This window comes from Danio rerio, chromosome 7 (genome assembly GCF_049306965.1).
Source record: "Danio rerio strain Tuebingen ecotype United States chromosome 7, GRCz12tu, whole genome shotgun sequence".
Classification (NCBI taxonomy): Eukaryota; Metazoa; Chordata; class Actinopteri; order Cypriniformes; family Danionidae; genus Danio; species Danio rerio.
Genome location: NC_133182.1, coordinates 30,815,657 through 30,841,869, shown reverse-complemented (window position 1 = coordinate 30,841,869; position 26,213 = coordinate 30,815,657). Strand labels below are relative to the sequence as shown.

Below are 26,213 nucleotides of genomic sequence, written 5' to 3'. Positions count from 1 at the left end.
GTTCATGTCTGGAGAGACTGGGCTGGTCAATGCTGGAGCACCTTGACCTTCTTTGCTTTCAGGAACTTTGATGTGGAGGCTGAAGTATGAGAAGGAGCGCTATTCTGCTGAAGCATTTGCCCTCTCCTGTGGTTGATACTGTAATGAGAAGCACAAGTGTCTTGAAAGCTCAGTTTGTCGATGTTGCCATCCACTCTGCAGATCTCTTGCACGCCCCCATACTGAATGCTTCCGTGAGATTTCCGTGAGAATCTTGGGTCCATGCAGGTTCCAGTAGGTCTTCTGCAGTATTTGTGATGATTGGGATGCAGTTAAACAGATGATTCATCGGAAAATCTACCTTCTGACACTTTTTCAAATGATCAACTAGAAGTCAAGTTATTTGTTGCTCTTAAAACTGTGATCAAAGACAAGACTTTTGTTAGGTACTGTATGTTCACTTAGAATTTTTGTAAAAAAATTAGCAAAAATATTTTTTATAATTTAGAAGAGTCAAAAACTTGCACACGGCAACTTAATTACAATTAATTACAAAATTACATTTATTTAATTTAATTAATAAAATACAATGAAAGTCTATGTGAGCAAATATATTTTATCCTTGTGTTGATTTCTTATAATACTCCTCACAATAAAGTGGTGCAGCACAACAAAACACAACAACCCCACCAAATAATCTGTTATGCACCTAGGCTCTGAGAGCAACGCTATTTCGATTCTCTATATGTCTCTATATGTCTGTACATGTGGTTGAACTGACAATAAAGCTGACTTTTGACTGAAACGATGACACATTAGGCAACAAAACTATGCTAAAATAGCTGTGAATTATTGAAAATGAATAACCTGTTGGTTAATCACTGGCAAAACAGGCACGCAGTAAAACGTGTTCACAATTTTTTCCCAACACACAGACCAGCAGCACGTCTCACAGATGGCGTAGAAAATGTTGGACATCAAGTTTCTCTCTTTGAACACCTGCTGCGTATCCGGATCAGCAAAACTGACCAGCGGCAAAAATACCAGCATTGTCCACAATACCTTCACTGCCATGCCTGTGAGCACACAGCGCAGGAGGATCCACAGATGGCCTCAGATATGACACGAATACAGAAGCAAGGAGGAAAAGAGTGGAAAGGCATCTTGGCAGAAAATGGTGAAGATGCTTGAATTGACTCAGAAATGTGAGTGAGTCAGTGAGTGAGTGAGTGAACTGGGACGCTTCACTGTTTGTGTCACTTTGCTTGCCTGTGTTCACAGTATTACGCAGTATAAGAGTTTCTGCTTGGAGCGAAGAGCATGATGTTATTTGAAAGTCGGAGCATCTGTGTTTTCTCTCTGCTCTCCCATCAGTGAACAGGGACTGGGGGTTATTTTCATGAAAGTCTGAGTGAACCGGAAGAATCCTGCTGACTTTACTTTGATATTGTGAGGTAGTTCCAGCTGGAGCAGAATATTAAATACAGACCCAAGTCATCAAACTGACATCATTAGAAAGGTAATGGCAGTTCAGAGTGAGAACAAATGTTCAGATTTTGCTTAAACATGACCAAGGGTTTTATATACATTATACACATTTTTTTAAATCTTGTGCAAGAGTCCATGAAAACTTCTAAATAGCTAAAACTAATTTTAGCAAAAGCCATTAGTTGCGTCTACAATGTGCTTCCTCTCCCATACACATTTAAACCAACATACAAAGCCGCCAGTAAAGTGTTTGCCTGCTGTCAGCCATCTGGGCAGTGGCAGCTGTGGGTGCAGAGCAGACCCTTCACTGCCTCCAGAGAGAAAGAGACGGCTTGACAACAAGAAGACAGAGAACTGGAAACAGCCAGAGATGCAAACCTGGAGCTTGTGTATGAAGCAGCGAATCAAGACCTCGGAGTTTAACTTTCAAACAGCCACAGGCACTCGGATCCATCTTATTTGCTCTCCCTAATATTCCTAATTCGCTGCGCTTATGCAATCAAAACACAAGCTAAGGCACAAAATTACGCATATATCACCATTAGCAGCAACACTGTGACATGAAGCCTATTTTGAATGCAACAATCTATATTTAGACTTTATGAATCTTCCTTGTAACATTAGTTTTAGCATTAGCACATCATTGGGATGCAAAACACAATAAGAACGCAATAAAACTAGACTTGAGAGAGAATGAGAAGATGCACTCATATAATGAGCAAGTTTACATGCACGTTCTTAACCTGCTTATGCTTCATAATTCTGTCATCATTTGCTCACCTTCTGCTTGTTCCTGCTTGAGTTTCTTTCCTCTGCTCAACACACACACACAAAAAAAAGATATTTTGGGAGAATGTTTTTACATTTAATTTTATGTCATTTAACAGTAAGGGAGGAAGATATATTTCTTAACCTAAAGAATTATTAGACAGTATTGTCATCTCATGCAGAATTGACCCTTCGCTAAGCCAAGCCCTCCTTAGTTATTGTTGCTACGCCTGTCAAGCTTTCGTGCCTGGCACGTCTATTACAATATGCATGCGCCAGTGTCAGACATTGCCACGGATATAATTAGTCATTTTTGGCGAACAGGTGAGATATCCGAGAAAGCCAGACAAAAAATGACTGCAGTGTGCATTACAGGGGTATATTCACCACATAATAGGCAACCGATTAGAACATAATTTCATCGAAATGAGATCTGAAAAAGTGTACACAGCGACCTCTAGTGGATTAGTGAAAACAAAAACGGCAAATAACGTAGCTCCTGGGACATATTTTGCACTCTCCAGAAATGTATATAGGGGTACAAAATCGGAAAGAACCTGGGTTGGTAAATGCGGTTAACCTGCATTGTTAGGTTATCTGGACCACAGGTTAATTCAAAGAACGGATTTTTGTGAGTTATCAGATTATCGGCGAGCATGTACATTTGCTCAGTGAGAAGCAGCAATTGCAGATTGAAGCCATCCCATTCCACCTGCTATTACAAGTTAAGTTGGGCTGCTTTGCTTCTGAGAATCAATCAGTCCCACCCAATAATATTCCCATGGTGTGCTCCACATGCCCCCATATAAATGATGGCCATGACCTTTGCTAGACATGTGATGTATGAGTCATTATGGCACCTGCTCCTGCTGCTGAATACAGATTTCTAAAGAAGGGTTACATTACATAGCACCCTCATTATGGCAGTATCTCTAATACATCAGCAGTAATGGATGATCCTTTGATGAATATTGCAGATCACATTCATACTTACTAAGCAATAATATTCATAACAAATTGGCCATAGTGTGTGCTTTATAATACAGTCAGTCCATTTGTTTTCTTACTGGCCAGTAAATATGACAGCACAGGGTATTTGTGAGCTAATAATGAGCAATAGTTCTTCATTATGAAGTAACTTAATGAAGACTTAAGAAAAACAAAGAGGATATCAAGCAAATTGTCTTTCATAGAACCGCCTTCAGATAAAACACATTCAAGATGCATTTGTAGAGGTTTCCCTCTTTTTTCCAATAACAACAAATGAACTTTTCATTTGCCAAAAGCCAGTTGATTAAAAGTCGACAAGGTTGGTGAATCGGTCAGTGCTCGGGGTGATGAGGTGGTTGATAAATGAAGGCTGAGGACAAAATGGTCAATACTGGGAAGGTTATGTTCAGATAATGCAGCACTGAGGCAGAGAAGTGTAGAAAAGCCCCACCCATTGACAGTCTCAGCTCATTAATTATTCATGAGGCTGCAAATGACACAAACACACTATGCTCATCTACTCGGTGCGTTGGGAGCAGTGTGTGTAGACAGATTTTTGCACATGTGTGCTGGGTTAATACTAAGAGAGCAGCAAAAATGAGCATTGAGTACAGATAAACAGACTCACTCTGTGTTGTGATGAGTTTACTGCACTATAAAAAAAATATTTTTACATAAAAAATTGGTGTTCGTTCAGCTTTTACCATTAGTAGATTATTAAAGATTAATAAAATTCTTTAGTGTCTATTAACACTTTGATATTTACAAAAACACATACAGTTTAAGCTAAATGAATACCCATAGCTACTGATGATACTTTAAGTGGAACAAAAGGTCTGTGCAAGAAACTGAACATTATTTGCAAAAATTGTTTCAAATTTTTCTATAAAAACAACAGTTTGGTTCAGTCTTAAAACCTAGTAATGCAAGCAAAAAGCTGTGCAAAAATAATTCTCAATAAATATTACTATGAAATTTACATCATGCACACTGTATGTATAGCATTAAGGGTTGGGGAAAATATATATATTCTCTTTATGATCCCTAATCAGATCACACAATTTTTATTGTCGGTTACAAAGGTCACGATGTCAGATTATGCAATTTTGTCTTGATAAAATTGACTTGTCGTGGGTAACAAATGTTCCAGACTACATGTTGCTTCACGATCAGTCATCCAGTGACATTTACAATGAGCGTTATTTTCTACAATGAGCGTTATTTTCGTTATTGTCGCTATAACAATATTTCTTATCTTACTCATTTCAATGTTTTTTTTTCTTATATCAATCTCAATAAACACTCATCCTTGGACTTGCTGCGAGTGAGACAGAGAAAATAAAAGCACATCAGCACCAAGGAAAAATCAGATGCGTAAGAGAATTAAATGACATATTAAAAATAGCAAATATATGAGAGAGGTTTGTGATACAACAATTAAAGTGAAGCATTAAGTAAATCTTTATTTTCTACTGACCAAAACTAATCATCACCCTGCAGATTTGAGTAGTGGACGCACATAAACAAAAAATCGGCAAAAAATTAAACATGCTAGACTTTCTGCTATTGATTTTGTGAGGCGTCACAGACATGGTTTCGCTTGTCGTGAACTGTGCCACATTACACAAGAAAAAACGATTTAATCTTGTGTCACGACACCCATTTGTCATTTATGACTCCCCATGATACCCTACATCAAAGAAATCGTGCCAAAACCTTGACAAAATTGTGTAATCAGGGCTTTAGATGCAGTGATGCAGACTTGGATGATTCCAAATCAATCAACAAATGTCAAAATTATATATTTTTTTATTTCCGATCATTAATTTATAATGTGATGATGATGGAAGTCTCCAAGTATGCTGCAGCTGGCACCTTTCATTTACTTGTAACCTTGTTGACCTGCCAAATTACTTTGTTTTGTTTCATTATAAAAGATCTTTAAAGTAAAATCATTATCCGTCATTACAGTTACTTTGCTTTAATAGTCAGATAATGAGAAAAAAATCTGTATTACAAAAGATGCATTGATAATCATTCTTATAATTGCATCGTAACCCTTTGAATCACAATCGAACCTTAAGGTGCCCAAACATTCCTATCTCTACAAAGCATTCTCATAAAACCTGAATTATATCTGTTTTTAGCATTCAGTATTGGCCACGCAGCTGTTCAAGAGTGAGGTTAAATCCCTGCTCCGTTCACAGAGGATGTGGAGGTCTGACCAGCCCCCAAGGGACCCCACAGGACAGAAAAAGAGAGAAAAGATGCAGTCAAGAGGTCCACAATCACCTTGTGCATCAAAACACTAGCAAAGGCGCACTCTCGTATCTAACGCCCTGCGGTACAGTGAGTCCCACAGCACAGCAGCACACACTGTTCCTCCTCATATTTCTCACCACTGGGATTCGGCAGCAGCATAAGTCAATTCAAAAATAAACACTATAGCTAGGAAATGAGTTCAGAAACCAGAGGTCTGTTGAATAGCTGAGAGTGTGAGAATACATATAAACATGCAATACACAGTTTGACAGGCCTTGAGCATGCGGTACGAATAATGCATGATTCAGAGTTATTTTAAGATGATGCTTTCAGCACATTCTGCATGGCATGCTACTTTCTGCCCACATCATCTGTATGGATAACAGAATTCAGAGTACAGTAGTTTGGCTTAAAAGTGAATTGAATTACATTTTAAGCTCTTGTGCGACTAGAATTATTACCTCTAAACCACACATGTAGGCCAAAAAAGGATCTGTCGCTTTTTGAGTGTGCTAAAAAATCCTCAAAACTGTATAGAACACGTCAAATAAATTTTTTAAAATCATTTTCTTCAAAAAATTGTGCTTTTTGACCCATTTATACATTTCAGAGTATTAAACCTGACTTGTATGAAAATATAATTGCTGGCTCTTTGACAAATTACTTTTACTCTACTCATTTTTAACAAAGGTGTCTGCTTAATGCAAAAATTATAAGTGTAATTGTAAAAATAACACTCTAAATGTCCTTTTAAGCTATATGTATGTGTGTAGCATGTGTGTAGCATGAGTGTTTCTGGTGGCTCTTCAGGCTGAACTCTGGCTGGATCATAAGGAAAAGAGCACACTTTTCAGAGTGCACTTCCTCTCATGACTATTTATTATTTTAAAGCACAACAACATGCCTCAGGGTGGGAAAGCTGATCAGACTTGCTGAGTCACATCAGTCTTTTGGGAAAGGAGGTCAGAGACAAATAGTGACCATGACTGAGAGCCATGAAGTCATCTTCAGTCATCTAAACAGTCAGTGTTGTACTGCTTAAAAAAACACAAGAAATCCAACAAGGTGCTTTCTGACATGCACTGTGATCTACATTGACTGGTCTAAACTGGTTTCCACAGAAGAAGCTGTCTTTTTTTCAGTAGGTTGTTTTTCACATCTTGCTTTAGGTATTGGATAACCACGACATGCTGATATCACAAAGTGCCTCAGCAGCTTTCGATCTGCTTTTTGAGACTAAAGCTGTAATAGAATACTGAGTGCAGTCAGTTATAACAGAGGCGCTCCACATCTTCTTCTTCACACACCTGTATGTGATTTTCAAGTGACTCTGTAGACATGAATTAGCAGGCTCAGGTGTGTTCAATTAGAAGCTCATTTCTACAGGGCAGTAGCTTCAGAACACAGATATATGGGCTGTTTCTCAATTCCAAGAACGCAGAGAACGGACTTGCGTTTTTGTGAGGACCGGTCTTGCTAGGTCACCTCCAAAGAATGAACTCAGGAGACCACGAGAACAGAGAACGCGTCCTGTGAGGACGCTGCGTTCTTCCTGATGTTCACATGACGCTCATGCATCTTTAACCAGATATTATTTAAACATTTCAGCATTCATACAACAATTTATTGTTTTTCTCCTTTTCACATTATATAGTATGCATAAAAATTTTACAAATATACATTACAAAAGATAAATAAAACAGATTTTATTATAAATTTTAGAAAATAAACACTCTTAATGTCTCCATTTTTATGGTAATGTTTATATTCACTATTTCATTTAGGGAAACTCCTGAGCTAAATAAGTTATCTCTGAACTTTAATAACAAACCTATACAAAATTCTGCGCTTCCCACCTCCAGTAGCGAAGACTTCTGGGACTTCTAGAACGAGTTTGGTGCTCATGTCTGTATCAGTGCATCCTCGATATCAAGAACACATCCGGGAACTTTCACGCGTCCTCCGTTCTTGCGGTCATGAACTGAACTTTGGCGGATGATGATGATGTTACACAAGAAAATGAGGACGCAAGACTGCTGAAGACCGAGTATTGAGAAATAGCCATATACACACTAGATATCACATACGGGCTCTGAACATGCGTCAACATTGTCGCCACATTTGTACAGTGCTCCCAGGACAAAAGTCATTCAGTCGCACTAGTCAAGATGAAAGCCAATCTGAAGATGCTGGACTTTGCCCTTACAAAAATTTACTGCAGTTTTTTTACAGGAATACTGCAGTTTTAGTTAACTTCTGAAAAGTTCAGTATTTTGGACACGAAAAAAAAATGCATTATTTAAGTATATTGCAGTATTATTGCAATACAACTGAAGTACTACAATACAACCAACTGCAGTACATCTACGGCAATACAACTGAAGAACTACTACTGTACAAATGCAGTACAACTACTGCAATTCAACTGAATTTCTACTAGTGATACAACTACTATAATGCAGTACAACTACTGCAATGGTACTGAAGTACTACAACTACTATAATGCAGTACTGAGCAAACAAAGAAAAAAAAGCACAAAGGCAGAACATTTCATAGGTAGGATTTTGTTTTTTTTTTCCACAATTTTGTATGTTATGAACTTTTGTGCTCAACAAGTAACGTTATTGATGATAATATTCACTTACTGCACTGACCATAAGGCAAATCAGTACCAACTTTCACTAAATTCTAGACGTATGCTAGTTTTGTTGAATAAAATCAGCAAACAATGTAAATGAAATATGACAAGAAGATGCTGCGGTGCCAGAAACTTGTATTATTGTCGGCTAAGTTAAGTAACGGTTAGTTTTTAAGTAACTTATAAAGGTGCCTGATAGCATAACAGTGCCTGGACCTCAATGTGCATACTGTTCACCCTAAATTATTGGGTATTAAAAATGCTATATATCGTTTAGATAGGAAAGGTGAATATGCACATTGAGATACTGGGATATCGATGGTTCACATGAGTCGTTCATTACGAAGATTCATTCACAAACGGGTAGGAGAGGAGGTGTGTTTCAGGACACGGATTAAATAAAATTTAACAGGAAGGTAGCATAATACATTTGAATGCACACAAACTCACACTCTTTGTCAGCAATGGCCATGCAGTCGCTTATCCATCTCTGTAGAAAAGCAATATAAAATGATCATTTCCATAATTTAATAAAATACTTGCATACTGTCCACAAGGAAAACTCCCAATCATAGATATATGTATATATGTCTATATATCTATGGTTTCGGATGGCCAGTCCTCCACTGCACCTTGGTCCCACATTCATTTCAAAGGAGCACTACCTTGTAGTAAAATGGCAGCTCTATTGACGCATTCCTTCCAACAGACAACAAAAGCATAAGCAATATCTAATGTAAAAATGTATGGTTTCAGAAGCAGTTGATGACCTTTGTGTCACCGTCCTGCATAGTTCAGTACCATTTCAAATCAAATAGACTTCATTGTATTTTTTGTAGACATACACAGTGAGAATTCTAATAGTCAGAAGATTGTAAGTCCATGCACACACCATGAATGAGTTTGTGAGAAAATCGTTTGGATAGTGATGTATGACAATTTTATGACCCTGCTATTTCCAAAGCAATCGCATGAAATTCTGTGCCAAAACCATGGACAGAGGAAAACATAGAACTGCATCCCTTTTTCTCTCTCATAATAGCTACTGATGAGAGCCATACATTTCCACAAAACATACAGGTTCTTTTTCTGCACTGGGAGGCCAGTCACTCCTTGTGTACAAAATAAAAAGTAAATTTTACCCTTGCCTGCTGTAAACTATCATTTCTGACGATTCCGTCATGCATGAACACATCATGCAGCACTCGCTGTTCAGTAAGCATGTCTGCCTGATAGATAAACTTCAGCTAGAGTGATAGATCAGCTTGCTTATCTGTACACACATCACAAATTCAAGCCAACAGCTTCTAAACAATTTTGACATGTTTAAAAATGATCGGATGCATATAAGCTGGGCTCGTCTTGGCTTGAAAGTTCCTCTCACACAGAACGAGCCATGACCATACTACTTTAGGTATGGGATGATAACCATTTTCAAGGTATATCGTGGTTTAAAAAAGTCAGTACCATTCGTACAGTATATGTAAGATTTGTTTTTCAACTTATTTTGTTTTTTAGGACAACAGTATCTAGCCCATGCCAAGACCATACAAACCTCAACGATTAACAAGCGACATCTCCATATGGGAAATTTTTTTATCTTAGAGCAAATATTAGACCATGCATGCCCAACTTTTAATTTGGGTTGAAATGAATGAATGAATGAATGAAAGACTGAATAAATTGTGTGAGAGAGTAAGTAAGTGAATACAGTGAGTGTAAACTTGAATAAATAACATACATAATCTACTGTAGTGCATTCAAAATTGAGTAGTTGAATGGTACAAATAGCTGCCTTGATTTTATGGTAAATGCAACATGTTTAAGTTTAATTGTTAATGTTTAAAAGTCCCATGTAATAAAAATAAAGTTTTTTTAGATGTTAGTATCAGTATTGTTGTCATCTAAAAGCTAGTGTGCTCCAAAAACAGTAACAAAATTAACGTTTAGAAGATACAAAACTGATATAAACAGTGTAAAGCTTGTAGTTTGTCACTTTCACCTAAATAAATTAATGATTTTATTCACGTCACCCTATACTGCAGTTTCTCATCAAAACCAATCAAATGCTATCTAGTGTCTGACATGCCCCACCCCCTTCACGGAGCTACTCATTTGCTTTTCATTTGACGTGCTTGAGCTCAACCACTCTCAGTGGCAGAGGTGTGATAAAACAAAATGCTGTTGGCTGTTTTATAAAAAGAGGAGGAGCTACACAATGTCTTACCCACTCTTTGTATTTTGGTTGGGGTAAAGCTACGGTCACACTAGAGTTTGTGTGTGCGAAATTCTGTTATACGGCGCTGCAAAAAGGGGCAGGATTAAACAAAATTATTAGACATTAAAAAAAAGCAAGGGATTGCTCCATGTTTTAAATTTCTGCCCAGAGATGTCATGTTTTGATCCTCGATTGATCTCACACAGTCAAGTAATGCGATTTCGCAGGTCAGAGTTCACCAAGCTTGAACTTTGCACCACAGCAACCTGCGAAACTTAACGCATGACCCTGCGTTTCCAGTCTAACGCATTCGCGTGCGTATGAAAGTCTATGGGAGGAAAAGCCCAGTGTGACCGCAGCTTTATGGTTGAGATTACATTGAAGAAAAATGCATATTTCAAAGCACGTCACGGGACCTTTAAAATTATCTTTAAAAATATAAAACCTTTTAAAACTTTACCTTAAAGATTTTGCATATTATATTATAAATATATAATAAATATAAATGCAAAGCAGAATATTGAAAACAACATTACATAAAAATGCATAATAATCATTACACTTTATGAATAGGGTCCCTCATAAGGCGATCATCTAATTTTAGTGGAGAAAGATTACATTTCTTGGCCAAAATATCCAATTATTTTTTGTGTTTACTCATGTAGCACCAAGGGACAGATCATTTGGAAAAGCATTTGTGTTTTGAATGAAACAAAAAGCTAGGAATTGGCTTAATGGTGACCAAAATCATAACAAAATGAATTTGATAGTCTGCCAGAACAAAAACGGTGTATATTTGTAAACACACACCCTTGAACAAACTGCAATAGATGACATTGTAAGCAAAATAAATCAAGTAATAGCTCAAACAGCAACACCGAAACATTCAACATCTAGGATTCTGTTTTCATCTTAAAGTATAACAAATCAAGCAGGCAGATCAAATGAGGGTAATGTATGTTTCTTTTTAAGGCATCAGTAATAAGCCATCCTATAGCCTGTCAATTGATTCTGTATGCATTTAAAATGTGTGACAGAAGAGCATCTAAAAAACTTCCCGTTCTTTCCTCATTCAGTCTGACGGCTCTGCACCAAATGCAACGGATTAAGGGCCTATCATCTCTGCAGGGAGCATATCATCAGTTTACACTGAGGCTTTCATGGCTCCTGTTCATTAAATAGCCAGATTTGGCTATTTCTGCTTTTTCACATGCCTTTAAAGATATTGTATGAGAACTCATACTGTCACTGGTCTAAAAACTGTCAAAGCCAGCGTTTTAAGCGGCGGGCTGGTGTGTGATAGGGTCCAACATGGATGCTGTCCTCCTGTGTGCTCTGTCAGTTTGATGCTGATGGATTGAAACGATCTGAAGATGATTATGAGCCTCGGTTAAGATCTGAGGGCGAATCTTGCTCTTCCACTGCATTCGGCAGGACGGCTAACTGCCATAAGCGAAGCGAGCGCAGTCTGAATTGAATCCCTTCTCTCTGCATCCGCTAATCCTCTTTTGCACTTGATCAATCACGAGCTTGGCCAAACCCAATCACAGAACACACTGCAAAGAAACTGAAAAGAGAGAGGAGAACTGCGTCTGTCCAACCAAAATCCCCCTTGAGGATGTTTCAGTCACAACCAGTTTGCACCGGTTTTAATAGGCCGTGTTGAACAGATGTTTCCGAAGGATAGGAAGATGTTTTCATTTCATTTATCAGGTTAATAAAATGTAATCAAATAAGAACAGCAGAACATTTTGATGTAATGTTTACTCACACTAGCAGGAGTTACAAGATCAAAAAGCAGTTGTATTATTGTGAAAAAGATTAGTATAAATTAACCCAACATGCAGCCTAAACATGAAATGTGAAGGACAAAGATAAAAAGAAAAGAAGCAATGACTGAAAGAGAAATGGGGAAGCAACTGGTCCATTGAGTCATACTAGAACTTTTAGGAGTTGAAAGTGCATCACCTAAAATCACAATTAATAGTGAACAAATCAGAAAATCAATCAACAATCAAGACTGAACAAACCTAGGTTAGAAATAAGGCACAAAAGCTTTAGGGTGCTATCTTTTAAAAAATGTTCTAACATAAGCCGTATAGATAATGTGGTTAAAGATAATTGCTGTAAAATTAACAATATTTCTGTCAATTTTATAGTCTTACAGTACAATTGTTTTTAATTTACCAGGCACTTGTAAATTGTATAGTACCACTAGCAATTTTTACAGTATTACTGCCAAAACATCCGTACAAAAGCGCACAAAATTATAGCGTTACAGGCAACCAATTGCCAGTAATACAGTAAATTTTACAGCAATCTTTACAATGTACTACTATATTAATACACCTATAAGTTACTAATATACATTATTTATGGGTTATTGAGATGGTGTACCTTTAAAACTTTTTTTTTTTTTTTAAATTCACCATCTACTCAGACATGAGAAAAGCTGAATAAACTCTGTTAGATCACGCAAGATTAATAAGATCTAGCTCCGGAAGCCAGATCCTGTCAGAAAATGTCTGTTTCTCTGGGTATCCAGACAACAAGGCAGCAGAGCCACCCAATACCCAAACCTGTTGACCCGTATTCAACTGATTTAACAGTCCTATCAATATAGGAGTTGACTGAGAAAGATAGAGAGGAGCAGAATCAGGAGACAGAGTAATGACGATAAAGAAAGAGCAGAGTTTATTGAATAATCTTAGTTTTGTGTGATTCAATGCTCAGACTTTGTATGTTATTATACCACAAGCAACAGCAGTGGAAAATTACAGCTTCACAATATTGTCCAAAGACAATACAGACCGTCAAATAGAGACATTCTCTTATCTCTTACTCATAAAAAAAAGCCATAAGATTGTAACAATATGGAACAATGAAATAATAATGATAATAGTAATAAATAGAAAATAGTAAGAATAAAATATAAAAACATAATAAAATGACAAATAATAATCAATAATAATAATCAAACCATTAACTAATGATTAATAAAAATAAATAATGATAAATATTAAACGACTAATGATCATATGATTAAATAACATAACTGAATGAAGATTAAATGAATATACACAAAGGAATTGTTGCTATCTTGAAACAACTCAGACATAAGTTTGCTACAACGATTCTCAGATCCTTTAACTCTCGCTGGTCACCTTTGAAATCAAATTTATGAACACTGATCTAAAAAACATAAAATGTTGTTGAGTAAAGTGATTCAAAGATACCATCAGTGTTTGTTTGGATTTCTTCAATACAAACATCACAGTATCTAATCATATATAGCTCTTCATCAGCACATTTTACAAGAACATCACACAACTTACAGAAAGATAGAGATCATTTCAGTCGATGGAATGTTTCTTGAAGCTTGAGTAAACCGTAACAGTGAAGACAAGCAAAAATGGCAGAAATACTACTCCAAACAAAATTTCCTCTTTTCTTATTTTCTCAATTCAGTGTGACAGCTTGAGAATTATTAAATATATAATGCACATGTTTGCTCTTCATTACCTAGCATTACTGCTGGAAAAGTTTCATGTCTTTGCCTAGAAGTGAAAAGGCGAGAGAAGAATATGAAAATCTCTTGAATGCACACTGTCATCATTATAATGATTTCCAGACTCATAACTTTCCAGGAGAACCTGAATGCAGCACATTACTGAACAAGAAACACCTGAGAACAACAACTAGGCAAGACGAGAAAAGAAAAGCAGAATTTTAACACACAGCATCATTCTATTCGATAGTTTCCCACCCAGTTTAACAGCTAAATTCTTAATCTTCAGCCGAACTCCTACAGTGTTATCAGTTTGCAGTGGAAGTCTATGGAGGAGGGCAGTCTGCATGCCTCTATTTTCAATTTCCATCCATCAGAAAATATGCTAGAAAGGGCACGAGGCAGCACAGCAGGAAACACCAGCACGTTTTGCATTTTTGTCTCCATCTGTATGCAAATGCTTCCATTATTGCTTGATTTGTAAGAGCAAGGGCAGTAACACATTTCATCAAATGCAACATTTCCCCACCTACTGATGCTGTGCTCTGAATATGTACAAGGGCAGAAAAACACAGCGGAGAGCAACAGAATCAGTGTTCGGCAAAACAATAACACTAATTCACAATCAACTAGAACCGGTCGCATTTCAAGTAACATATAGTGTCATAAAGACTTCAAATAAGAGACTAATGAGAAGTGCTGGCAGGCATATTTTACTACTCCAAATGAAAAAAAAGTCTTAGAATTCAAATTTTACAAACCTGAAAAAAAAAAAAATCTAATATCATTCTATTATCCAAGCGCACACACTATGTTTCCCTGCTATGTCCAGTCCGAACGACACTTGCTATTACTCATTTTGATCAGTCAGTCAAAAAGATTCACAAAGCATTGATGAGTAAATGGTTTAAATCAGATGAGGAAACATTTAACCATAACTGCTACCGACTCATTACGGAATTCAAAGCTGACTATTAGCACTTAAGAAAATCACTTTTGGGACAAAATGGGAGAAGTTAATTGTTTTATGTTCAGTCCACTTAAAATTGTAAATGTGATTAAAGAGCACCTATGATGAAAATCATCTTTTATAAGCTGCTTGGACAGAACTGTGTGTAGGTATAGTGTGTCCACAGTCATATTGGGGTGATATAAAGACAAAAAGTCTATTTTCTTAAATTTCCTGATGTTAAAAAGGGTCCAAATCCCTCCCATTTTGAGGCCCACTGCCATGTGACGTAGGAGTGCGGTTTGCCCCCGCCCACCAAAATGATTGACATCCACATATTAACATGTCTCCATAGTTGCGCATATGATCATATCAAGAAGACAGGACGTGCGCATAGCAACCAGGATTAAAAGATCTGTTCAGCTCTCTGTGGTCATCAATCATCATTAAATGTGATCAAGAATGAGTTTTACAAGTTTAAAACATTTTTAAATCGGTGCATGTTTGTAATGAATTACAGCGATTTTACCTTCTTCATCACCACAGCCGCATGTCAGTACAGTTATAAAAGAAGACGCTTCAATCCTGGTTTGTGGAAGTTAAATCAGGTTTATTTTGAACATTAACATGATGGATATTCATACAGCAGTGGATATTAACATGTATCCTGCCTCATTTGTCGTACAAAAATAGTGCAAAGTTAAACACCATAATTGTGTGTCTGCTCTGTGTGTGTCTGTGTGCGTAAACTTTGTAACGATATTGTGTGTGACTCATTGTTGCAACTCCATAACACATACATCAAATAATCATTGGGAAAGTTCTCACTGTAGAATTTCTCACAAACGTTACATGAGATCTGCTTCCTTCATGTCTTTCACTTTGCTGTTTATCTGACTCAGCCGAGGTAAAGATTGAGGCACACTCAGACAGGCACTTGGTAACGGTGAGCGAGGAGAACTAGCATTAAAGGCACAGGCAACAGCTACATTGTGTTTAGAGCAGAAAATCCTAATGTTCTTAAAGGTAAAACAAATAATCTGATGGGTGTTTTGAGCTGAAAATTTACAGACACATTCTTATATGAAACAAAAGACTTCTTGAAAGACTTCTAGAAATCTTGAAAAAGAGATAAAATAGGTGCCCTTTGAGTCAACATGAAGGAATTGTGTGGAACCTAGCAGTTTTACACAGTGTAATATTTCAGTTATGCCAAATTCGCTCTTAGATTGATGAGAAATTAAATATTGAATAAGATATTAAACAGATTTTCAAATTAAATATCTAAATATCTTACAAAATCTTAAATTCTAAGGATGACTTGAGATGAAAATTACCTACAACATTTATCGCTGCAGCACTAAACCTCACTGACAGATATTGTCAAGTATAAAATCAAACTTAAGCATTAAATTAATTTTTATTCCCTTTACAGTGTTCAAAAAACAATCTTAATTCTCGAGCTAAACATATTACTAAACATATTAATTTAACAATATTTTGATATTTGTAATGGTAACTTTGTGTGTGTGTGGTGTAGACGATTACTTATAAAATCTATTTTAATATTATTTTATTGTAATTATTAAAAGCTTAAGCTCAATATGTGACATTCAGTTTATCATATTTGAAACACCATTGGTAAATCTGGGGCTAAATGAACTCTGAAAACAAATTGTTATTATCCATGATGCATATTACTGCAATTATTGTATAGTAATATGCTTTGACACCGTATAAAATAATACCCCTAATAATTAATAAAAAAACGAGTTTATTTAATATTTCACAGTCTTAATCTAATTAAAAAAATAAATATACTAAAACTCCTTTCCAAACTAAATGTATCAAAATCATTAAAAAACAACAACATGATAGGTCATATAACCTAAATGCTTCAAATTTCCTTTGACTAAAACAGGCTTTAGGCATAATTGTTTCTTAATTGAAATGTATGCCCCGTTTCTTTCTTGAAAAAAGCCTGTCTGTAATCCCCTTCCCCCTCCTATCCAAACAAGACCGATTTTTCTTTGCACAGAAATCACAGATCAAGCCTCTAAGATTAAGTCATTTGACACCGCCACTGATAGACAGCATAACAGAAGACTCTGATCGGGCTTAACAAAGAGCCTCCTCAGTCAGACTCCACCCTACCCTGCCTCACATAAACCACCACAAACCTCCATCACCCTCCAACAATACTGTCCTTCAAAAAGCCACAGTGCTAAAAGGATGCATTGTTCCTGCACGCATCCTCATGCAATATTACTGCAGGTAAAGACGATGAATGCATGATGAGGAGTGAGGTGTTTGGGCAGACATGCTGCTCTGTGATCCTTCCTTCAACTCATCACATCTTCAAAGACATTTCCCATGATGCTGCAAGCCTCCACTAACCACATCTATCGCCAGCGCAGGTCCACTGAGCAAAGATTAGCATGTGCTTGCCCTTCCCCCACAGCTCTCTCAGCGCATCCACACACCTTATTATATATGGCACAAGGCCAGGCATGTCATGTTTAAATGAAAAGCCATTCAACACTTTTGTCACAAATACTGAAAGCCATTAAATACAGGCAACAGATGCGTCTACCACAAATACACGCAATTGGGGGTTAAATTAGGTATGCTTTTTATGTTCCAGTAAAATCAATTTTAGAAAAATAGATAAATGAAAACTGCAAATTTGATTGAACCAAAGAGAGAATTTAATAAATTTAACAAAGTGAATTGAAAATGTAGCCAACCTTTGAATAATCTCCTTTTTTTTTCTTTTAAACATTTCATAACTCTTACAAACAGACAAAGATCACTCTGAAAATAGCAGTTATTTTGCTGTTATCCCAACAATGCTTATTCTAAAAACATATTCCTATACCATACCTGACGGCACTCTTGTTTTTCCCGAGAGTCTCCTGTATTTCAGACCCAGCTCCCGTAACAAATGCAACAAATTCTGTAAATCATGGAAACAAACACATACAAGCCTTGTACACATACAAGATGAATGGCTAAATACTGTGTGTCATGCGTCTCACAGCTTGGCAGGTCTGTGGCCTGTCCATATTAATCTGTCATTGGAAGGTATGTGCAGTCATGAATAATTAAGAAGCAGGCTCTTCTTATAGGATAAGAAAACTCAGCATTGAATAACAATGAGAAACCGACACGTAATCACTCCACTTGCCGATTTGCGCTACGTCACTAATTTTGATCCCCAATTTTTAAACCCATGGGTTGCGGCTGGAAGGGTATCCGGTGCGTAAAAACTTGCAGGATAAGTTGGCGGTTCATTCCGCTGTGGCGACCCCAGATTAATAAAGGGACTAAGCCGACAAGAAAATGAATCAATGAATGAATTTTTAAACCCGGAAGATGAAATTAGCCGACAAAAGAAAAAATTTATTTTTTCACACAATTAAAGCTGACAGGCGCTAATGTTGTCTTAAATGATGCTCTATACACATAAATCTGTTAAAATCTATTTTTAAAAAAACTACTTTGGGGTGTCTTGAACCTTTAAAGGAGGCAATCATGCGATTTCTGCATTCAGAGTTATTTACAGTGTTAATGCAAATCATAGGTCAAAAAAAAAGAAATTTGAAGGTATGGCAAAGTCTTTGTCAAAAATCATAATTTCTGGTTGGTGCTTTCACCAAACATGGCTTTTTTTCGAGCATGGCTCTAATTGACCCCATTAAGTGAGGATCAGCTTATATGGCCACTTCTCATGGTAAGAGTAATAGTATGTTTTTATGGTAGTAAAGGGAACTTCTTGCCTTTTATTTACAACAATATCTATCGCAGGTTGTACTTGATTGCTGTCACGACCATCAGGGATCTAACATTTGCAGATCCCTGGGGAACTACAATTCTGCCACTGAACCGAACTACAACTCCCAGAAGTCTTGCTCCAATCACTCCTGCCACTGCTGCCAGTCCTCTGGACACTGACACACACACACACACACACACACACACACACACACAGCTGAAGTTCATCATTGAATGATTACATAGACTCAAACTGCGTCCCAAATGGCACACTATACACTATGCACTTATGCACTCTGTACCTATGCACTTTCACACTCAACAGCATAGCATATGTTTGTAGTGTCGTCCCAAATGGAACACTACTGTTTCTTACTAAGGGAAATTCAAATTGTTTCCCTGATGACATTTGATGGTTGCGAAATTAGCAAAATAAATGAACAAAGTACCAAATAATACCTGCCATGAGTTAACCTGTGCATTTACCACCGAGAGGCAGCGTAATCACTCTCAGTGCCCGAAAGCTCTGCCCCTTCAAGAAAATGAATGAATGAATATTATTTTTAGAATTTCAGTGTGAACGCACTACTTACACTTTTTAATGGTGTAGAATAGTGCATAAGTATGCGATTTGGGACGTACCTAATATATAAAGTACAGCACAGTTACACATAAACTTTGCTCAATCTTGTTTCTGTTTTGCTGTAACATTTGCTGTAACTTTCCGAAGCAATTCTCTGTGTTTAGTCTTTCTGTGTTTCTTGACTCTAATGGGGGTGGGATCTTTTACTCCCTTCTAGCCAAATGAGGAAGAGATGTTTGGTTCCATCTCTCCACTGGAGTGCAACATTAGGATGCTGACATTTGGTAAAGACTGTGGAGGGCAACTTTTTGGTTGCTTTAGTAGGATTGACTAGAACGATGTGTTGGAATTTTATGCTGCATTACAGTTTAGGGTTTAAGAGAAGGACTTTTTCGATATAGTCCTTCTAAGGGGGAGTGTAATGAAGAATTTATTGATGAATTTCTGATGATTACATTACTTTCAGTTGCATTATTTGACTTTTATAGGAGAAACACAGCCAGAAACAGGAAATGAATTAAAAGAGCAGGATGTCTAAGTAACGTAATGTGAGTAGATTTATGGAAGTAAGGTCATAAGGGCACTTCTGTTTCATGTGCAACTCATGATCATGCACACCTGCACACTCAAGACATGCAGCCACGCTCAGTTGCAATGACTTCCAAAATATGACACTAAAACTACCCATGTCCTTCAGCTAAACTTACAGTTGACAGCTCAATGTACAGTGAACAAGATATATTGTTGGGCATTGTTTTTGCTGAACTGTCACATTTGAAGTAGGAAGAAACGACCTTAACTGGTCATGGGTAGGATCCCTAAAAAACCTGAGATTCTATTGGTGGTAAAGAAATTCCTTAACTGGCCATGGGTGGGGAGCATCTGGGAGATTTGAAATCCCATTAGAGGAGAAGCTATTGGAGGTGTGCTAATATGTAAATTTGAGTGGAGTGTTAAGACAAAGAAGTGTATTTGAACCTGGGGTGTAAACCTGGTCCTGGAGGGCCGGTGTCCTGCATAGTTTAGCTCCAACTTTCTTCAACACACCTGTTTGAAGCTTTCTGGTATACTTAGAAAGAGTTTGATTAGTTGGTTCAGGTGTGTAAAACTGAGGTTGGAACTAAAATATGCATGACACCAGCCCTCATGGACCAAGTTTGGACACCCCTGATTTAAACTGTGTGCTAGCCTATACTCATCAGACACTTGAACGACCTGTCTCTGTTGTAAATGATGCTGTAACAATAAACTGCTTTGCCTAAAGACTTCAGAGATCTCAGACTTTGTTTTTTGTTTTTTTACTTTGACTTAGAAGCTTAGAAAATATTTGCAGACCAGAATCTTTTTTCCACAACAACCCAAGCCTTGTTTCCTTGTTTGTTATTGCAGCCTGTACTGACCTGTTTGCTTGTGACCTGACTACGCTTTTTGATTGCATTCATGCTACTGTTTGTACCTTTTGACCATTACCTGTCTGACCATTCTCTGTTAATAAAGCGCTGCAAGTAGATCCTCAACTTCGTTGCTATTATTGAAGGTTACAGTTGCTACGTAAGAAGAATCGCAACGTAGTATCTTTTCCTTATAAGTATTAAAACACCAACTTTATAGATAAAATATGAAATCATTACTGCCCTATATGTGCTCAAGATTAATAAAAGATTGGGAAGAGTGAATGAAGCCTTTTTTCAAAAGCATTCAAATTAAAAATTAATCTAATCTTTTTTCACCAGTACTTTATATAAATTAAGTGCAACTTCGTGAACTATAAATCTATGGAAATAAAAAATAAAAGACCACTTTATTTCCAAGAATGCCATTAACTGTTGAATTTCTCTCGAGTCAGTTAGTTCCACTTGCTGTCGTTTCCACAGACATTCACAACCTTTGCCTACCATGACATTTCATGATGCTAAAAATCCATTCCTTCAAATTCACCACAGGAAAGCTCTATAATAAAACCCCTAGGCTTGAATAAGATGCTCAAAACAAGAAAGACATCCATCTGTTATGATTGCTGTTTGTGCGGAGAGCATTCTCATCTTAAGAGACACTTACCGATTGTTGCAGGGTGAAGAGTCTCAGGCACAAAACTAGAAGAGAAAAACAAAGAGAAACAAATGAGAACATCACAACTACACACTGAGAACACTCAAATCTGGCCTTTCTTGCTAAAGAACAAAGTATTTTGCTGATTAATTAATATAGTGTTTAATGTGAGACACTCAGATTTGCATTTACATTTAGTCATTGTCCAAAGCGACTAACAATGTAGGAGGCATTCAGTGTTTCAACAAGAAGAGGCAGTACACATAAGAAGTGCTTATTATACAAAGGAACTGTTGGAGTTCAGAAAATTACATGTTGGAGTTAGCAGGGGGGTTTAGAGGGAAGAGTGTTTCTACTTGTGGTTTGTCAAGCCCACTCACCCATGCTTGAAGTGATTGTAAGAAAGTGTCTGGTGTTGTAGCAATACAAATGATCATATGCACTGGTTATATTCCCAAACATGTATTTTTTACCAAGTAGGTTGATACAGATTCCAATGACAGATACTGATGTGATTAGTGATGGTTAATATGTGAGTGGACTTTGGAGTTTTACGATGTGGTCACATGTTGATTGGTCAGTTTGTATGTCACAGTATTTGGACCTTGGTCACATGGTGGATACAAAATAGATGGTAAACTTTGCTCTGGCTTTTCCTGCTCTGCTTCTCTTGAGTCTATTTTCTCTGCTGCTATCAGGCTTGCTTTGGGGCCTACTCTCTGTTCTTTGTCTCTCTCTCAGGTAACTTTATTTTACATTTAAGCTGGGTACAATTAATACCATGTTTCTATCATTTTATGCTTTATCATTTTATACAGTTCATTTGTGACTAATTCAGTTGTAAGTTCTTGTCAATAAATCATTTCATTTTTAAGTATTTGTGAATTACTCTTGATTTAACGTCAAAGCTTAATTGCTCCATATTGAAATACAATATAATCACATAATACCATCGCTCTCCCACACTCGTAGCTATTAATGCTGCCCTTATTTCTGTTTTTGGTATAAAGGCCCATACACACATATACATTTTTTTTGCTCGCAATTTCCGTTGACGTTTTAACGCCTTGTGACTAAATAAAGGGCGTCAAAGTGATTGTGCAAACCAACTCGCAAAAGTAACAAAAGTGTCCTTTAAAAAAATGCCTCATGCTTGTTTTGTTTTTTTTTTTTCCCAACGCACTGCATCAAAAACCTTCTCCACCAATCAGATTGGCACTTTTGTTCAAATGCACAGATCTGCTGAAGTTACAGTAAACAGCACTTGGAGGCACTCAAGTGCAAAACTGTCAATGTGAGCACACATTGAAGAAGATGCCCAGAGGCGATATGAATGTGGAGCTACTTATTGCACTGGTGAACAATCATTTCTTCATCGCTAGAGCTGGAGCCGCTGCTTGAACCATCCATGCTTGTTCGAGTTACCAGTAACTTTAACAACACGCGTGTGAACTTCCTCTCTTCCTCTTCTTCTGTGTAATATAAGCGGGATGTCAGAAGCTTAAAGTTGTGTAGCGCCATCTAACGTCAAGGAGTGATTTTGCATATTCTTTAGCTTGACGCCAGAGAAAATCGCTTGGGTTAGAATACGGAAAAATGTCTTATAAAACGCTGATGATAAACGCAAATGAAAAGCATCCTGGTGGGTAGGAGCCTTAGGACTGCAGAAGCACAATTTGACTAGAAATGTGCAGTTTTTCACCATCAAATGACAACGTTTTTGTCGGCACCAATAGCCTTGTGGTTAGTGCATCTCTGCTCTACATACTTTCAAGTCTCTGAATCTCCACGGTCCTATCACAATAAAGGTGAAAACTCCTAAAACACAATTATAAAAATAGACAACTTTTTAGTCATTTTAGTGGTTCGAACCACTGTAGTTAAAAACCCATTTTAACAGTGTAAAATTGCAAAATCGGTTTGAGTGTTAATTAAAATGACAGAGACGTGAAAAAGTGTGTTTTCTGCAGGTGGTTTGTCTAACCCACTAACCTGTGTGAGTGCAATGATGGTATATAAGTTAGTTTTTTTGTTTAATATGGAAGCCTAATACAATAGGTTAACATTTTTAATGTTAAAATAACACTTTACCTTTCTAATAAACGGCACTGCAGTGTCAAATATCTTCTCACAGTGTATAAACTTCCCAGCAAACAATTTAGTGTTTAATAGACATCTTAAGAAATCATTTAAGCATAGACAGCCTGGCTGAAATAAGGCTAAACTTGGGCTGTCAGTAAAAATCTAATAGACATCTAAGAATAACCCAAAACTAGACTATAGTCATCAAATAGACAGATTAGACGGAATTCATATGTGTAGTCATTCATTTCTGTTTATTTGATGATATTCTCAGAGGTCTATTAGGTTTTCACTGACAGCCCAAATTCAGCCTTGTTTTAGCCAAGATGACTATGTTTAGACATCTATTAGACCTCTTTTAAAAACAAAAAAATTCTTGCTGGGTTGATAGATAATGTGATAAAAAGCATAGTGGGGTACTTTAAACAACAAACACACACACTCACACATCTGAAAGCAACTGTGTTTAAAAGTAAAGCCACTATATGAGCTGAACATTTGATTGACACCTGTCTGTGACAACTAGCGTTTAAAGAAAAACAGGAGGCTAGTTTCCACCGACTTGCCTCACTCTTTTTTCTCAGTTTGGAGCGGAGAGTTGATTTGCGTGCCATGATTACTGAGCACCAGCTCACAAAGAGGCTGATTCAATCAGCAGTGCCACTGCTCTGGCACGCTCTGCGGAGGAGGAATAGGGGCGTCCCGTTCAAGACAAGTGATGCAGAGCAGACTCTCCATCTCTGCTTTCCTCCTGACAGTGTCACTTGTTGTCCTGTGGGGGTGCTTCTACACACAAGCAGATGTTTTCCATTAGATAAGACCGATAATGACACCGCACATGTCCCCCACAGACTTGGGTGACTTTGGCAGTAATTTTTACAGCTAATTGTGAAAGTGTCCTGTAAATTTGTCTATTTCCTAAGGGATATGCCTCTTCTAGACGGACCGAGACAAACAACAATCAGATCTGATGTTAAGTGACACAGTCACACCCTAATTTCTGCACCTGCCCCAAACACAATGGGGGGAAAATTCTCATTAGCTGTAATCGACTGAGAAAGACAAGAGCATCTTTGTTTGAGAGCTCCCAGTGAAATAGAGGCTTCAAGGCGTCTGACTAATGATTAATATGGCATCAGATGTTTAGGGAAAATGGAAATGTGAATGACAAGGAGTTGTTTACATAGTTGCACATCTTTCTTGATATCTTGCTGACAGATGCCGCTCTTTCGAACGCAGTTCAACAGCTATTCAGCAAATCCACTGTGATAAGCAGAGTAAGAGGATTCCGCTCGGACAGATGGAAAGAGGAAAGGCTGAGAGAGGAAGAGAGGAAATATGTACACACTTGTTCTGTTTTGAAGAAATACTTCATCGGAGAATGAAAGAACATCATTTAATAGCCCACATGTTTTTCAAAACATGTTTTTCCTTCTGGGGAATACAAAAAAAAAAGAAATGAAAAACAGCTAATGTATTTTAATATTTTATTATTTAATATACACAAAAAAAGTAATTTATTGGATTTAGAAAACAATATTTAAAGGTAAGTGGTTGCAAACCATTTATATGGGGTGAATTTAAATACATTAAGCTGAACATTACTAAATTTAATTTAAATCACTAAAATTAACCCTCATATGCTTTCCTTTTTTTTTTCAATGTTTGTTTATATAACTACTATTTTTTTATTTATAGCACTTCATTTTTGCATATCGTTTAAATACACTATGAACAGCAGCTACTGTCAGGATTCTGCCACTCCGGTCTCGGTAATTCTTGTTTTAGTGGCACAGCAATTGTGTTTTAATATTTTATTATTTAATATACACAAAGTAATTTATTGGATTAACAAAACAAAATTTAAAGGTAAGTGTTTGTAAACAATTTATACGGGGTGAATTTTAGCAAAAAATTTCAAATGCCACTTAAAGGCTTTTGCATCTCAGCTCTATTCTTCATTGGATTTACTACATTTTAAGGTAACTGGAGGCAGACAATTTATATGGGCTGAATTTAAACAAACAAATTCAATTCAATTTAAGTTTATTTAAAATTGAAGTCAGAATTATTAGCCTCCATTTTAAATGTTTTTTCTTTTTTAAATATTTCTCAAATGATGTTTAACAGGTCAAAGAAATGTTCACAGTATGTCTAATAATGTCTTTTCTTTTGGAAAAAGTCTTATTTGTTTTATTTCAGCTAGAATAAAAGCAGTTATTATTTTTTTTTAACTATTTTAGGGTCAAAATTATTAGCCCCTTTAAGCAATTTATATTTTTGTCTACAGAACAAACCATCATCATACAATAACTTGCCTAATTACCCTAACCTGCCAAGTTAACCTAATTAACGTAGTTAAGCCTTTAAATGTCACTTTAAGCTGTATAGAAGTGTCTTGAAAAATATAAAATTTTATTTACAGTCATCATGGCAAAGATAAAATAAAACAGTTATTAAAAATGAGTTAGTAAAACTATTATGTATAGAAATGTGTTGAAAAAAATCTGCTCTCCCTTAAACAGAAAATGGGGGGAAAAAATAAACAGGGGGGCTAATAATTCAGGGGGGTAATAATTTTGACTTCAACTGTATATGATTATTAAGCATTAAAAAATGTATAGCAACACTTTTGATCTTTTTAATGCATGCTTGCTAAATAACAAATGCTTACTGTTAATAAAAAAATTAAAATGATATTGTATTATTTAGATGGATAAAGATTTTTGAATGAACTATCCCTTTAACACTTGCAGACACTTATTCATAGACTTCCGTCACTATCTTTTTCTGTCTCTCCCTCACAAAGCCATTTTGATAAAAGCTGCCATCTGGGGCGGAAGCAGGGTCTAATTTTCCAGCCAAATCCTGTCAAATGGCAGTGCCCGCGCTGCATGCCGACAGAGCAGTGTGGCTCAAATCCC

At 36.8% G+C, this 26,213-nt stretch overlaps 1 protein-coding gene across 17 annotated transcripts in view; it reads right to left on the bottom strand.

Moving 5' to 3' along the window:
- The window catches only part of apba2b (amyloid beta (A4) precursor protein-binding, family A, member 2b), a 246,027-nt gene that overhangs the window by 188,575 nt on the left and 31,239 nt on the right, over positions 1 to 26,213 (bottom strand). For 10 of the 17 annotated variants that reach the window (XR_012383328.1, XR_012383327.1, XM_005168928.6 and 7 more), the window contains exon 2: positions 21,217 to 21,251. The gene's annotated coding sequence lies outside the window, so the exon portion shown is untranslated. Of the gene's footprint in view, positions 1 to 17,684; positions 17,758 to 21,216; positions 21,252 to 26,213 lie in introns of all 17 variants that reach the window. The other 7 variants (XM_073908627.1, XM_073908631.1, XM_073908634.1 and 4 more) reach the window with 1 other exon arrangement.